Below are 15,729 nucleotides of genomic sequence, written 5' to 3' on the forward strand. Positions count from 1 at the left end.
TCTTCCACAGTGAAGACAGATGCAAAGTACTCATTAAGTTCATCTGCCATTTCTTTGTCCTCCATTACTACTCACCAGCATTATTTTCCAGTGGTCTAATATCAACTCGCAGCTCCCTTTTATTCTTTATGTAACTGAAAAAACTTATAGTATCCCACTTTATATTATTGGCTAGTTTGCCCTCATATTTCATTTTTTCCCTTCTTACAGCTTTTTTAGTTGCCTTTTCTTGGATTTTAAAAGCTGCTCAATCATCCAACTTCCCACTAACTTTTGCTACCTTATATGCCCTTTCCTTGGCTTTTATACAGTTCCTAACTTCCCTTGTCAGCCACGTTTGCCTACTCCTGCCATTTGAGAACTACTTCTGTGGGACTTATCTATCCTGCACTTTGTGAACTATTCCCAGAGACTTCAGCCATCTCTACTCTTCCATCACCCCTGCCAGTATGCTCCTCCAATCCACCTGGGCAAGCTCCTCTCTCATGCCTCTATAATTCCCTTTATTCCATTATGATACTGATACATGTGACCTATGCCTCTCCCTCTAAAATTGAAGAATGAATTCAATCATATCATGATCACTGTCTCCTAAGGGTTCCTTTACATTAAGCTCCCTAATAAAATCTGGATTATTACACAACACCCAATCTAAGATGGTCTTTTCCCGAGTAGGCTCAAGCACAAGTTTCTCTAAAAAGCCATCTCATCAGCATTCAACAAATTCCCTCTCTTGTGATCCGATATCAACCTGATTTTCCCAAGACACTTGCATATTGAAGTCCCTGATTACAGTTATATCATTACCCTTATTACATGCTCTTTCCAGCTCCCTTTGCAATATCAACCCCACATCTTGTCTACTATTTGGAGGCCTAAATATGATTCCCATAAAGGTATGTCTACCCTTGCAGTTTTTTAACTCCACCCACTAAGATGTAATTTCACCTCTTAACAACAGAGCCACACCAATGCCTATGCCTCCCTACCTGTCTTTTCAATACAAAGTATATCCTTTGATATTAAGTTCCCAACTATGGCCTTCTTTCAGCCATGACTCAGTGATGCCCACAACATTATACCAACCAATGCTTAATTGCGCCAACACGAGGAAATCTGCAGATGCTGGAAATTCAAACAACACACACAAAATGCTGGTGGAACACAGCAGGCCAGGCAGCATCTATAGGGAGAAGTGCTGTCAACATTTCGGGCCGAGACTCTTCGTCAGGACTAACTGAAAGAATTATGCATCTATGAAGGCTAATAAACAGAAAAGCATCTATGAAGGCTAATAAGCAGAAAAAAAAACTTTCAGTTAGTCCTGACGAAGGGTCTCGGCCCGAAACGTCGACAGCGCTTCTCCTTATAGATGCTGTCTGGCCTGCTGTGTTCCACCAGCATTTTGTGTGTGTTGTTTTAATTGCACCACAAGTTTGTCCGCCTTATTCAAAAAATACAGCACCTTCCATCCTACATTCTTCGCCTTTCTGAAAGTTGCCTCTGTGGTACAATTTAACTCTTTGTCTGCATTTGAACCCAATCATTGACTTCCTTCCTTACATTCATGTTACATCCATTATCTACTGGTAAACCTGCTGACTCATCCTCAGCTCTGTCGTACTGGATCCCATTCCCCTGCCTTATTAGTTTAAACCACTCCCAACAGGTGTAGAAAACTTTTCTTTTTCAATCTTTTTATTAAATTTTGAATTAATGTAGTAAACGTGCCCGCAAGAATAGTGGTCGCCCTTGGATTCAAATGCAATCCATCCCTTTTTTTCTACAGGTCACACCCACCCCAGAAGAGGTCCCAATTATCCATAAATCTGAATCCTTGCCCCCTGCTCCAATTCTTCAGCCACACATTTATCTGCTACCTCATTCTATTCCTATCCTCACCGTCTGCTGGGAACTTTAAAACAATCCTGGGGGTCTGATAAATTCTCAACAACTTATCCAAAACTTTGCCTCCTCCTTTGTTACAGGTTGCTCTTAAGCTTTTCTGTAAGTGCCTGTAGTCCTATGTTGGACTATTAACTTAATTTTTGTGTCAGGTATCCAGGTGAGACTTGAAACCAAAACCTTTTTGCATAAAGGCTGGAAAGCAACCATTTGTGTGGCAAGGGATATTGATAAAATGCAAAGGAAATAGGGAATAAAGGGAGAGGAAGATTGGTGGGACAGGAAAGTGGATGCTAGAGAAGTAAAACTTTTCAGTTACTTTAAAACTTAGAGAGGAGCTTATTACTTGTTTAAGATATTTCTCTGCCATTATATCTACTAGTTATGGAGACAAAGCATCAGTTGAAAATATGCTACAGACAACAAGTAATCATTTAGGTTGCTGCACTTCAGTGGCAATGAATGATGACTGAACATGGACCATGACACGAGAAGGATAATCTGCTCTGTTCCAAATACAGTATGGGATATCAAAGGATTGTCCAGGTTCACAACAAGGATGGAAGTTCAATGGGCAGTGGTTTTAACATTTATTCCAAACTACTTCACCTACATCAATGCAGTAATCCTTTCACCCTGATTCACTCCAGTTGCCAGCCCTCCAGGATTGTTTAGAAGTGTCCAGGAACTGAAGATTAATTGTTAGAACTCCGCAGCAAGCAGTCAGTGAGCAAAATCAATGGGCTTTAAAATAACTGTTTTGTCTTTCAATGAACAGATTGATTTGTTAGTTAAACATATATTGGTGAAAAGTAAAAACTGCTGTTTGACTGGCAGTCAAAAATTATCCAAGTGTATAAAGTCTGGTTATTTCCCAATTGGTGAGGTATCACATGTCTTTGTGAACAGAAGTGGAAAGCCACACTGGAGTTAGCGGCACTGCAGCACTGATAGTAGAGCCCAGTTTCAATCCGGACCATCGGTGCTGCTTGTATGGATTTTGCATGAGCTTCATTTTATTTATTTATTTAGAGATACAGTGCAGAACAGGCCCTTGTGGCCCAACGAAATGCATAGTCCAGCAACCCACCTTTTTAACCCTAGCCTAATCACAAGGCAATTTACAATGACCAATTAACCCTCTAAGCGGCACGTCCTTGGACAGGGGGAGGAAACGGGAGCACCCAGAGGAAACCTACATGGTTTATGGTGAGAATGTGCATACTTCTTACAGACAGCGCAGAAATTGATCTCTGAACTCTGGAGCGCCCTGAGCTGTAATAGAGTCGCTTTAATTGCTATGTTACCATGGCAACCTATGTTCTCCCTGTGGGTTTCCTCTGGTTTTGTCCTACATCCCAAAGATGTTCAGGTGGTAATTTGCCCCTAGCTTGTAGGTAGGTAGTAGAATCTGGAGGACCTGGAGAGAATGTGGGAAGAATAAATGATGGAATTCATGTTGGATTAGTGCCACTGGGTGGTTGATGGTCGGTATGGGCTGGATGGGCCAAAAGGCAAATTTCCCTGGTGTATATCTCTATCACAATGAAAGGAGGAAACTGCAAGTGGCACATTTTACGCTTTTAGACTTATGTTTGTTACTGAGGAAATACTAGAATCTATTGTCAATCAGTTAATTGTAGGAAATTTAGAAAATTGTTAGCAAATCAAGCAGTTTAAATTTGTTTTGTGAAATAAAACCAAACTGCAGAAAATACTCTGCAGCTCAGACAGCCGTCTATGGGAAGAGAAATAAGGTTAGTCAATGTTTCAAGTCACAAATTCTTTTCCAAAAACTGAAACCATTAACCCTGTTTCTCTTTCCACAGGTGCTGTGCTTATTCCTCTCCATAGATGCTGCCTGACCTGTTGATTTCCTGTCGAATTTTGTGCATGTTGCTTTATCAGACTAATGTGTTGAAGAGCAAATGAAGGGACAGACTTTTAACATCTGGTAATGCAGTATGAGAAAGCTTTATTGATGATCTACTACTTTATGGAACCATAAGGTGATAGGCAAGTGAGAAGAAGAGGTAAGAGGCCACATTGGGGAATAGAAGAAGAAGAGAGGGAAAGAGGAAAAGCAAACAAAAAGAAAAAAATTACTGGAAGGAGAAATTGATGTTCATTCCATCAGTTTGGAGGCTACCGAGATGAAATATGGGGTGTTGCTCCTCCACCCTGTGAGAGGTCACATCATGGCAGAAGAGGAGACCATGGACCAGCATGTCGGAATGGCAATGGGATAGGAATTAAAATAGATAGCCATGGGGAAATTCCACTTTTCACAATGGAGCAGAAGTGCAAGGCAAAGCGATCCCCAGATTTAAGTTGGGGCTCACCAATGTAGAGCAGGCCGCATCGGTAGCGCCGAATACAATAGACAACCACGGCAGATTTGCAAGTGAAGTATTGCCTCACTTTGAAGAACAGTTCAGGGCTCTGAATGGAGGTGACAGAGGAGGAGAATGGGCAGATATAGCATTTTCTCATTTATAGGGAAGTGGCAGGAGGGAGGTTACTGGAGAGGGATGAATGGATAAGGGAATCACGAAAGGAGTGATCCTTGTTGAAACTGCAGAGTGAGGAGCATGTAAAGATGTGTTTGGTGGTAGGATCCCCTTCAGGATGGTGGAGTTAGTGGAGAATAATGTGCTGGATGTGAAGGTTCATGGTGTGGTAGGTGAGGACAAGAGCAACTCTAAGCCTGTTAAGGCGGCATGAACAAGGGGTGAGTGTGGATGTCCGGGAAGTGGAGGAGATGCGGGTGAAGGCAGCATCAATGGTGGAGGAAGGGAAACCCTTTTCTTTGAAGAAGGGGACATCTCTGATGTCCTGGAAGGAAAGGCTCCTCCTGAGAACAAGTGTGGTGGAGACAAAGGAACCAAGAAAAGAGAATAGCATTTTTACAGGAGACATGGTAGGAAGAGGTACAGTGTAGTCAAGATAGTGGTGGGAATTGGTAGGCTTATAAAAATATGTCAGATTATTATTATTAATTTTTTCTCAGTTCAAGTTGATAAAACCTGAGTTATGGGCACAACAATCACACTAATTTCTGAAATGCTAAGAACTTTTGGACTGTTCTAGTGATGTTTAGTATTGTGGTTTTCTGGAGATTTAGATAAATATTGCTATTCAGGCCTAATTGTAGATATTACTATACATTGTTTATGTTCCATAGTCTTTCAAGTTTCTCTTTTAATTCAGCATATTTCTGGTGTTTTTCATTTGTTGATTTCTTTATGTTATGTGTGTTTGAAATGACTACATCTATTAAGTAAGTTGTTCTTGCTTGTTTATCCCGTAATATTATATCCAGACTGTTATTATGGATTGTCCTGTCTGTAATAATGGATCGGTTGGAATATAGTTTGAAGGAGTCTGATGCTAAATTTGGATCAGGCTTGTATTTACAGTAAGGTATGGTGTTATTATTATTCTTATTGTTATTTATTTTAGACCACAAGACCATAAGATATAGGAACACAATTCGGTTTTTTGGCCCATCGAGTCTGCTCCACTGTTTCATTATAGCTGATCCACTTTTCCTCTCAGCCCCAATCTCCTACCTTCTCCCCACATCTCTTCATGCCCTGACCAATCAAGACTCTGTCAAAAGTCAAAGGTCAGAGTTAACATAAAATTTATTATCAGAGTACCTACATGTCACCACATACAACCTTGAGATTTTTTTTCTGTGGACTTACTTAGTAAATCTATAGGACAGTAACTGTAAATGGGATCAATGGATAACAAACTGTGCAAGTGCAGATATAAATAAATAGCAATAAATAATGTGCATGAAATAACAATATAACAAAGTCCTTAAATGAGTGTAGTTATCTCCTTTTGTTCAAGAACTTGATGGCTAAGGGGCAGTAACTGTTCTTGAACCTAGTGGTATGAGTCCTGAGGCACCTGCACTTCTATTTGATGGCAGCAGTGAGAAAAGAGCATGGCTTGGGTGGTGAGGATCTTTGATGATGGATGCTGCTTTTCTATGGCAATATTTCATGTCGATGTGCTCAAAGGTTGAGAAGCTTTTACCTGTGATGTATTGGGCCAAATCCACTACCTTTTGTAGGATTTTCTACTCAAAGGCATTGGTATTCCCATACCAGGCCATAATGCAGCCAGTCAGCACAACTATAGAAGTTTTCCAAGGTCTCAGATGACATGCTGAATCTCTGCAGGCTCCTGAGGAAGTAGAAGTGCTGTTGTACTTTCTTCACCATTACAGTTACAGTATATGATGTGTCCAGGACAGCTCTTACTCTGCCTTTAATATTTGTAAAGACTTGTCCTCTACAGTCAAGTATGACAATGAATTCCACAGATTCACCACTCTCTGGCTAACGAAGTTCCTCTTCATCTCCATTCCAAAAGGATGGCCCTCTATTCTGAGCGTGTGTCCTTGGCTTCTGGACTTGCCTACCAGAGGAAACATCTTCTCTCCATCCACCCTATCAAGGTCTTCCAACATTTGATAGCTTTCAATTAGGTTACCCTCATTCTTCTGAATTCTAGTGAATACAGGGCCAGAGTCATCAAATACTCTTCATATGATAAGCTAATCAGTCCTGGAAGCATTTTCATGAGCCTCCTTTGAAACACTCTTCAGTGTCATCACATCCTTTCTAAGATAAGGGGCTCAAAACTGCTCACAGTACTCCAAGTGAGGCTCCACTAGTGCTTCATAAAGCCTCAACATTATATCCATGCTTTCATATTCTAGTCCTCTTGAAATGAATGCTAACATTGCATTTGCCTTCCTCACCACAGACTCAAACTGCAAACTAACCTTTAGGGAATCCTGCAACAGAACTCCCAAGTTCCTTTGCACCTCAGATTTTGAATTTTCTCTCCATTTAAAAAATAGTCTGCCCTTTTATTCTTACCATAGTGCATGACCATACACTTCCTGTAATGTATGGGTCTACTTCTTGTAGAAGAATGACCCCACTCTCCTCTTAGCACTACATATTGATCTGGTGTCTGTGCATACTCATTGTTCTCTCTGCAATGTGAATACACCAGTTAAATCCATCTCCCACATGCATGATTTTATTTAATCAATATGTATTTGTGCTCAGACACAACAAATTGGCAATGACTGCGACCTGAACATCAAAGGATATTACCAACTTGCCCAACAGTTATGGAATGAAACAGCGAGAAAGCCATCACAGACGCTAACAAATGCATGAGTACAGTTCATAGTAACAGTGAAAGACCTGCTGAATTTAAAGTGTCAATAATGTGGTGATAGCTTCAGTCAGGAAAGTTGATGAATTTGATAGCATTAATGAAGGCTGGGAGTCATATGTTGAGAGAACCATAGAACCATAGAAAGAGGGAGGAATTGTATTGCAATGCAAACAATGTGGAGGAGCAAAAGGAAGCTCCTATGCTTCTTAGCTTAATAGGCCCAAGAATGTACAGTCTCTTGCGCAACTTAGTAACCCCTGAAAAGCCAACAAGCAAGATATTCAACAAAATTGTTACAACGTTACAAACTCATTTGAGCCCTAAACTGCTGGCAATAGCTGAGAGATTTAGATTTTAGAAAAGGAACCAGTCAAAAGATGAAAGCATTTCTGAATACATAGCAGAAATGTGAACACCTGCAAAAACGAAGGGCAGAACTGAGGATGATGGCACCTAACGGCGACTCCTTTGCTTGGATCTTTGGAAACAGATCTATTTCTATCTTTCATATCTCTTTCTTTCCTTTTCAGGGTTCTTTTGAAGACCCTGACCTGGAGTTACACACTGACTTTGGCTCTTTGAGAGAATGGGACCCACTCTCAAGGTCTCACGACTGGTCATTTTTTGATACACCAAGGATGCAGGCTACAAGTCCAGTGTGCCTTTAGGGTGCCGGATTTTCATGACTCTGGAGATGGACAGGTTCGCGGTCAGTGCTGCCGCAGGGAACTGGTGTGCTGTGTGAGTACACGGAAGATCGAAAATAACGAGCTGGCTGTGTGCCCAGAGACCCGAGATTTTTGGGCACAGAGCTTCGAAAAAGCGATGCAACAGACTTTTAACACCATAAATCTGGGAGTAGTTTTGTTATGTTTCCCCCTCACTATGAAATGGCGACACCTCTTTTACTCTTATTAGGGAGAGAGAGAGCCTGTGATATGTTGAATTACTAGGTAAATGAGTAGTTTTTGGGGTACTGCAAGTCTGTGTCTTTGTTGATGCTTTGTTGCACACTTGAGAGCTCAGTGGGGGATGCTGATGCTTTTCTGCATCAGGTGGTCATTGCTTTGCTGCTGGTTATGTGTGTGGGGGGGGAGAGGGGAAGGGTTGCTTTGGGGTTCTAACATTTAATTGTCGTTCATTCTTTGGGGGCACTTCTCTATTCTTGTGGATGTTTGTAAAGAAGAAGAATTTCAGAATATATATTGTATACATTTCTCTGACATTAAATTGAACCTCTTGAAATTTCCCAGTACTATAACTTTAGAGATGGACTTTCTGATGCATTAAGGCTTGTATCTGGCATGCATAGTCAAAGCACTCAAACAAGACTACTAGCAGAAAGAAACCCAACCTTAGAATGGGCATTGATCATTGTAATATTGTCAGAGACTGCAGTAAAGGATGCAGCAAAACTACAAAATAGTCAGTTAGAATGTGAAATGCACAGAATGTCCCTTAATGATGCAAACAGCCAAAGATGTTATCGATGTGGCAAATACTCCCGTGATGCAAATGACTGCTAGTCCAAAGAAAAAATCAACAGGAAATGTCAGACAAGGTCACATAAGAACGTTCAAGGCAGACAAAAAGCAAAAACAAGTAAGATATCTCAAACACAGAACTAAGAAAATGCACAAAGTTACCAAATATAAAACAGAATCAGACAACATAGAGTCCAACAAAGGTGAACTGTCATGCCTGGAATTGCATAGTATAACTGAAGCAGATCACAAAATCATCTGGATCACAATAGATGTGTCTGGTGTAAAACTAAAATTGGAGCTGGCTACAGGGTCAGCTTTGTCAATAATTCCAGAGGTTGACTAAAACAGACTGTCTTCTAAGATACCATTAGAGAAGACTTCAGTGATGCTGAAGACTTACACAGGAGTAAAAGTCTCTCCCAAAGGCAAACTGAAAGTAAATGTAACGTATGGAAGCCAAATACAACAGTTAGAGCTCTATGTAATGAAAAGTGGAGGGCCAGCACTTTTCGGATGTAAATGGTTGAAAAAAATCCAACTGGCTTGGCAGTCAATCAAAGCTCTCAGTGTGGTTTCAACAGATAACTGCAGCCCAAATGATAGCACTAACCAGAGGCTGTCACTGCTGCTTAGTGTTAATCAGAAGGTGTTGGAGAAGGGAATAGATAAACAGATTGAAAACTTGGCCGAAAGTTGTTTGGGGTGCCAAAGTTCAAAATGTGCCCCCACAGGCACTGTTATACCTGTGGGAATGGCCATCGTTACCATGGCAAAGAGAACATATTGTCTTTGCTGGGCCATTCACGGACTCCATGAAGTGGCTGGAGGTTATACCAATGAAGTCAACCATGTCAGCAAAGATTGTCTCCGTTCTGAGGACTACCTTTGTCAGATCTGACTTGCTAGAACAAATTGTGAGTGACAACAGACCATGATACACATCAGAAGAATTCCAATAGTTCATGAAGAAAAATGGCATCAGATATTTCAAGTCATCGCCTCACTACCTAGCAATGAATGGTTTATCTAAACCTTCAAGAAGTCCATTCAAGTGATGGACAAGGAGGACATTGCTCTACAGCACAAGGTGGGCAATTTTCTTTTTATGTATCAGAACTTGGTTCATGAGCAGTAAACAGATCTTGTATCGACTTCCTGAAACTAGACCCCTGGAGAGAAGTGCAGAATAAACAGTTCAAGCAGTTGCCAAATGAAGCAGCAAGGGATTTTGTGATTGGACAGGAAGTCCTAGCACGTGATTACTAAGAAGACAAGTGGATACCCGGTAGGATAGCTGTAAGAACAGAAACACTGATGTACACTGTGGATGTTGAAGATCTGACATGGAGGCATCATGTGGACTAGCTACTGGATGCTCAAAATTACACTCGAGTTGATTGCTTCCAGTACAGTCACCAGACTTACCTATCAGTGATGGTCATGTCACTGACAGCAACATGACGCGAGAAACCGAAAACATTGTTTTAGACAAGACACCTACCAAACCTGCTGCTACTGCACAGGTCCAGAGGTGAGATGAGCACTATGTATTGTTCTCTCTCTTGCTCTCACTGTTATGTGACTACACCAGTTAAAACCGTCTCCAGTATGCATGTTTTTATTTAAGCGATATGTAGTTGTGCATAGACAAAACAGTTACTGACACTATACTCCATCTCCCACTTCTTTGCCCATTCTCCTAATCTATTGAAGTCTTTCTGTAACCTCTCAACTTCCTCAAAACTACCTGCCCTCCACCTATCTTTGTATCATCTGCAAACCTTGCAGCAAAGCCAAAAATTCTGTCATCCAAGTCATTGACGTATTAAGTAAAAAGAAGTGGTCCCAACACAAACCTCTGTGGAACACGACTAGTCATTGCAGCCAATCAATTAAGGCTCCCTTAATTCCTGCTCTTAGCCTCTTGTCAAACAGCCACTTCTTTATCCATGCTAGTATCTTTCCTGTAATACCATGGGCTATTAACTTGGGAAACAGCTTCATGTGTAGCTCCTTGTCAGAGGCCTTCTGAAAACTTAAGTACCCAACATCAACCAACTCTCTTTTGTCTATCCTGCTTATTATTTCTTCAAAGAATTCCCACAGGTATGTCAGGCAAGATCTTCCCTTGAGGAAATTATGTTGACTATGGCCTATTTTATCATGTGCCTCCAAGTAGACTGAAACTATATGCCAGGTTGGAGAATGGCAGTCAGGGAAAGGCTGTCCTAGGGCCTAGTGGCAGGAAAGAAAATCTTGGCCTGGAGATGGTGGTGGCTCAGGCTGGGGCTGGAGCCAGAGACCAGATAATTCATGGTCTGAAGATGTCTGGGGTGTTTGGAACTGGAGCTGGTGACAGTGTGATCTGCTGTCTGGAGCCTCCCTAGCTTGTTGGAATTGGAGTAGTAGACAATGGGTCCTATGGTCTGGGGGCATTCAATTGGATCAAGGTTTGAGAGAGGGACAGCAGGAGCAGCAGTTTGAAGACACCCAGGGTCATCTGATCTAGAATTGAAAATGGCAGGATCCAATAGTCAGGAGACAGGTGATTGTCTGATCCTTTCTGGACACAAGGAAGGCAAAGTGTTGGCCTTTGAAGGCATGGATCTGGAAGAGAATAAAATGTCGGAGTTTCCATGGGAGGTGGAGGAGAAAGAGGCACGGAACAGTGGGAAGAGATTCAGTATAGTCCAGATAGCCATGGGAATTGATAGATTTATAAAGTACGCCGGTACACAGTTTGTCCCCTAAAATGGAGACAGAGAGATTGAAAAAGGGGAGAGAGGTGCCAAAAGTGGATCGAGTAAATTTAAGGGTAAGGTGGAAGTTGGAGGCAAAGTTGATGAAATTGATGAGTTCAGCATGGGTGCATGAGGCAGCACCAATGCAGTCAACAATGTAGCACAGAAAAATAATAAATACATTATTTATGAGTTTTATATGTGATGTTAAAGTTCAACAATGCAATAGGAAAAGTAGTCATCCCATTGTTATCAAGAGAATTTAAAGGTAGCATTAGATCTAATGAGTGTTGCTAAGAAGGGCAGTAAACCTGCAAATGGGGAACACTTTGGATATATACATATTCTTTCTTACTTATAAATAATAGTTAAATAAGTAGAGCAAAAATTAAAATTAAAAAGTAGTGAGTTAATGTTCATGGGTTCAATGTTCATTCAGAAATTGGATGGCAGAGGGGAAGAAGCTGTTCCTGAAACATTGGGTGTGTGCCTTCAGGCTTCTATATCTCCTTCCTGATGGCAACAAAGAGAACAGAGCATGTCCTGTGTGATGGGGTACTTAATGGTGAATATCGCCTTTTTGAGGCATTTCTCCTTGAAGATCTCTAAGATACTACAGGGGCTAGTGCCCATGATGGAGCTGACTAAGTTTTTAATTCTCTGCACCTTATTTTGATCCTGTGAAGTAGCACTCCACCACCCGCCCCCCCAATACCTGAGAGTGATGCAGCCAATTAGAATGCTCTCCATGGTACATCTGTAGAAATCTGTGAGTGTCTTTGGTGACATAGTAACTCTCCTCAAACTCCCGATGAAATATAGCCACTGTCTTGCCTTCTTTATAGCTGGATCAATGTGTTGTGTTCAGGTTAGGTCTGCAGAGATCTTGATACCCAAGGACTTGCAATTGCTCATTCTCTCCACTTCTGATCCCTCTATGAGATTGGTTTGTTTTCCCTCGTCTCGTCTTACCCTTTCTGAAGACCACAGTCAGATCTTTGGTCTTCTAACACTGACTGCAAAGTTGTTGCTAGGACACCACTCAACTAGCAGATATATCTCACTCCTGTATGTCCTTTCATCATCATTTGGGATTCTGCCAATGATGGTCATATCATCAGCAAATTTATAGATGGCATTTGTGCTATTCCTAGCCACAGTCATAGGTGTAGAGAGTAGAGCAGTGAGCTAAGCACACATCCCTGAGGTGCGCCAGTGTTGATTGTCAGTGAGTTGGAGATGTTATTTTCAATTTGTACAAATTGTGGCCTTCTGGTTAGGAAGTCAAGGATTAAGTTGCAGAGTGATGTACAGAAGTCCAGATTTCTGAGCTCTTCAATCAGAACAGTAGGAATGATTGTGTTAAATGCTGAGCTGTAGTCAATAAACTGCATCCTGACATAGCTGTTTGTATTGTCTAGGTGATCTTTGGCTGCTTGAAGAGCCAATGAGATTGCATCAGCCGTAGACCTATTGTGGTGATAGGCAAGTTGCAGTGGGTCCACGACCTTGCTTAGGCAGTAGTTAATTCTGGCCATAACCAACCTCTCAAAGCACTTCATCACCATAGACGTGAGTGCTACTGGATGATAGTCATTAAGCCCTGCTCTTGGGCTCAGGTATAAATATTGCCCTTTTGAAACAGGTGGGAACTTCTGATTGTAGCAATGAGATAGAAAATATCTTGGAACACATCTGTCAGTTGGTTGGCACAGGTTTTCAAAGCTTTATCTGGTACTCCATCATAGCGTGTCAGCTTATGAAGGCTCACTCTCGTGAAAGACATTCAGATGTCTATTTTCTCTTTAAAAGTGAGGATAAAAGGTATTAAGCTCATAATGTTTCTTTATTGAAGAAAGGCAGCAAATATAAATCAGGCATTTACAGGTTGGTGAGCCTCGAACAGCGGTAGGGAAATTACTGGAGAAAATGCTTAAGAATAACATTGCAGTACATTTGAAAATATAGGGGATAATTAGAAATAGTCATAATAGCTTTATGGGAAATCCTACCTTACTAATTTAATTGAGTCCTTTGAGAAGGTAATTAAGAAGACTGGTGACACTGGTGTACATATTACCATATCTGGTATTCTGACAAGGTCCCACATTGTAAACAGGTCCAGAGATTAAACCACTTGGGATACAAAGCAAACTGACTAATTGGATACAAAACTGGATTGATGATAGGAAGCAGAGGGCAAGGGTGGAAAGTTGCATTACTGATTGGATGTCTGGTGCCAGAGGTGTTTTGCAGGGATCAGTGCTAGTACCATTATTGTTTGTGATATATAATAATGACTTGAAAATGAATGTAGAACATGTGATTAACAAGTTTATGGACAACGTGAAAATTAGTGGTGGTGTGAATGGTGAGAGAGTTTGTCTAAGGCTGCAGCAGGATATAGATTAGACGGACAATCAGGACAAGCATAAGCAGATGGAATTTAATCTCAACAAATATAGGGTGATCTGCATTGGGAAGTCAATTAGAAGTAGGGTATACTTTGTATGACATAGTAAAGCGCTAAGGATTGTTGATGAATAGAGAGACCTTCGTGTTCAATTCTATAGTTCCTTGAAAGTGGCAAAGAAGGGACATGAGATGCATGCCTTCATCTATGGCATGGGTTAGTATTCTATAGCATTGTGTGCAGCCCTGGTTGCCACACTAGAGGAAAAAACATGCAGGACCTTGTTAAATGCTTTACTAAATTACATACAGAAAATGCTACTGCCCTGCCTTATTAAATTTATTATCAAAGTATACATATGTTGCCATAGAGATTCACTTTCTTGTAGGTATACACAGTAAATCCAAGAAACTGTGTGTGCCCGTAACTCCTGGTGGAGTCAGCGGGGCGCCGTCATGACAAGCTTTTTGCACCGATCTTTTTGGTGATTGCTCATCGTACGGCGTGTTTTGGGCATCTGAAACCTGGCAGAGCCCATCCCTCTCTATGAGGGATGATCTCTACGAGGTCAAGTTGCTAGCTCAACACTCAACCCAGGCACGGATGGAGAGCGTGCAAGGGAGCCAGCCAGATTCGAACTCGGGAATTCTCGCCCCGAAGTCCAGCGCTGATGCCACTATGCCACCAGCCGGCATAAGAAACCTAATAGAATCAATGAAAGACCACACCCAACAGGACAGACAAACAACCAATGTGCAAAATGACAACAACCTGTGCATGTACAAAAGAAAAAAACCCAAATCATAATAGTAAGTAAATAAGCAATAAATGTCAAGAACATGTGATAAAGAGTCCTTGAAAGTGAATCCATAGTTTGTGGAGCAGTTCAGTAATGGGGTAAGTGAAGTTGAGTGGAGCTATCCCTGCTAGTTCAAGGGGGCTGGTGGTTGCGGGTTAATAACTGTTCCTGAACCTGGTGGTGTGGGTCCTGAGGCTCCTGTACCTTCTTCCTGATGGTAGCAGTAAGAGGTGAGCATGGCCTGGATGGTGGGGGTTCTTGATGATGAATGTTGCTTTCCTATGACAGTGCTCCATGTGCTCATTGGTGGGGAGGGTTGTATCCACCAGTTTTTGTAAGATTTTTCATTCTAGGGCATTGGGGTTTCCCTACCAGGCCGTGATACAACCAGTCAATATACACACCACCACACATCTATAGAAGTTTCTCTAAGTTTTAATTGTCATGTCAAATCTTTGCAATCTTCTAAGGAAGTTGAGGCCTTGCTGTATTTTTTTCATAATTGCACTTACATGTAGGACTCAGGACAGATCCTCTGGAATGCTAACACCAAGAAATTAAAAGTTGCTGACCCTCTCCACCTCTGATCCCCCAATGAAGAGTGGCTCATTGACCACCTGTTTCCTCATCATGAAATCAATAATCTGCTCCTTGGTCTTGACATTGAGTAAGAGGTTGTTGCTGTGTCACCACTCAGCCAGATTTTCAATTTCCCTCCTATATGCTGATTGATCAACACCTTTGATTCGGCCAACAACAATGGAGTCATCAGCAAACTTAAATATGGCATGCAAGCTGTGCTTACCTTCACAGTCATAAGTATAACGCGAATAGAGCAGAGGGCTTAGCATGCAGCCTTGTGATGCACCAGTGCTGATGGAGATTGTGTATCGATCTGAACAAACTGGGGTCTGCAAGTGAGGAAATCAAGGATCCAATTGCACAAGGAGGTATTGAGGCCAAGGTCTTGAAACTTAGTGATTAGTTTTGAGATAGTAATAGTATTCAATACCAAGCTGAAGTTAATAAAGAACATCCTGATGTATGCATTCAGTGTTGAGTGAAGCGTTATTGAGTTGGCATCTGCTGTGGACCTGTTGTGCGAGTAGGCAAATTGGAAGGGATCTAAGTCACTTCTCAGGCTGGAGTTGATATGTTTCATCACCAACCTCT

Source organism: Hemitrygon akajei, chromosome 16 (genome assembly GCF_048418815.1).
Source record: "Hemitrygon akajei chromosome 16, sHemAka1.3, whole genome shotgun sequence".
NCBI classification, from domain to species: domain Eukaryota; kingdom Metazoa; phylum Chordata; class Chondrichthyes; order Myliobatiformes; family Dasyatidae; genus Hemitrygon; species Hemitrygon akajei.